Genomic DNA, 1818 nt, shown 5'->3' on the forward strand with positions numbered 1-1818 from the left:
TGCCCTGCGTGCTAGGGAGCAACCCTGAGCGAGGCGCACTGCGCCTAGCTCAGCATGTGGCATGTGCACGCAGCTGCACATGTGCCCAAGCGTGCCTGCTCCTTCACGGGGTCGTTGGGGGTCTTCTGGCCGCGGTCCTGGGACGACATGGTTGCAGGTGGCCTGGGTAGATGCCAATCTGCGTTGCCGGGTGGATGGACACAAGAGAGGCGGAGGGAGGGACGTCGCAGCTGGGCCATACGCAGGGCCGGCACAGTCATGGCAGGGGCGTTCAGTGCTCTGGGCGTGGGGATGCGCTTGAAGCCGCGCCGTTGTGGCATGCGGCTTGAACGCGCACGCACCTGGAAGGATAATTGTAAAGATGTGTTGCGAGCAGGGGCGGAGTTTGCAAGTGGGAATGATGAACAGCTAGCACGTTTGAAGTAGGGTTGCCGCAGCAGACGAGGGGCCAGCGGAAAATGACAGGGCATGACGTCATTGGGGTGCCGTCCTGTGGCGTCGCCGACACGTGTGGTGCTGCCAATTGCCGCGCCCTGCATTGGATTCGCAACACCCCAGGCACCTGTGACTCGGCGAATCGCCGGTAAGATCTTGAGCCAATCAGCATCTGGACGTGTGGTGCCGCCGCTTGCTGTGGCCCTCATTGTAATCACAGCCAAGCGCGTGTGAATCACCATACATAAAGCTATAGACGCATTCTCACTTGCCAGCTTTGTGATCAGAGCTGCCAGCTGGGTCCTGTGTTGGCTTTGGAGTGGTCGTGCAGCCTTGAAACCCCAGCATCTCTGCTGGCCTGGGGCGTGCAGAACCCGTGGTCCATGGCGAAGCCTTCCCTTTCCTGTGTGTACCGACCGGTGTTTGCACCACACGCAGCAGGTCTACTGCACGATCAACGCGCGCACGGCGTCGCCGGCCTCAGAATCATGTTTTTGGCACGCGAGCCGCCAGGCATCGCGGAGCGTTTGTTGCGGCTGCGCGCCAGTTGGTGCTGTGGCACGGGGGGCTGCCGAGCCGGCAGATCTCACAGTTCGCGCTCCGTGTGCCTGCGCACAGCCCGAATGTGTGAGTGCGGAAGCATGCATGCCAGGGGCTAGCTGGAGCGCGTCACTGCTGCAGTTGATGGGCCAGGCGTGCTGGCAGCCTGATTGCTCTCCAAGGTGCGGTGGGACAGGACAAGAATCGCCGGCAGTGCAGGGCTGGGCGCACTGGTGTCATGGTGTCGGTTTGCCAGGCGCGCAGCTGCCGCGTGACAAGTGGAAGAGCCATGACTCAACACACAGAGCCGCTTGATTATCCCCTTGTGAAGCGATCTAGCGAAGATATCACACGCTTGAAGTTCTCTGCTGCTTTGTGCGCGCCCGCTTGGTGCGACGTGAGCACACTGCAACCGTTCTGCCTGCAAACAAAACCACAGCGTCAGCTCCGCTGTCACTTATGGAACCCCCCAAGACATCTCCTGCAGGTCGTCCCCATGCTGCATTGCTTTGAGTGGCAATTTTTGCAACCAGTCGCGGCGCTGCAGACCTTTCCTGATGTTGTGCATCTGATCTGTGTTGGTGCTGATGTCACCAGCGTCGACTGCGCAGCAGACGCCTCACTCACCACCCCACAGCGACTATCAAGAAATTCATGCCTAAACATCTGCATATGAATGCCATTACACCCACCATGTGCTCCACGTTCTCCCGTGTCGCGCATCTTTCATTTTTCCTTGCTCGATCTCGCAAGGGGTGAGGAACGGAGCACAGTTCTTCCCGCTCAACCGAATCATTGATATCATATACGGTAACTCACAGCACGCACACGGCGATATCACAA

Source organism: Monoraphidium neglectum (assembly GCF_000611645.1).
Source record: "Monoraphidium neglectum strain SAG 48.87 unplaced genomic scaffold scaffold00792, whole genome shotgun sequence".
NCBI lineage: Eukaryota > Viridiplantae > Chlorophyta > Chlorophyceae > Sphaeropleales > Selenastraceae > Monoraphidium > Monoraphidium neglectum.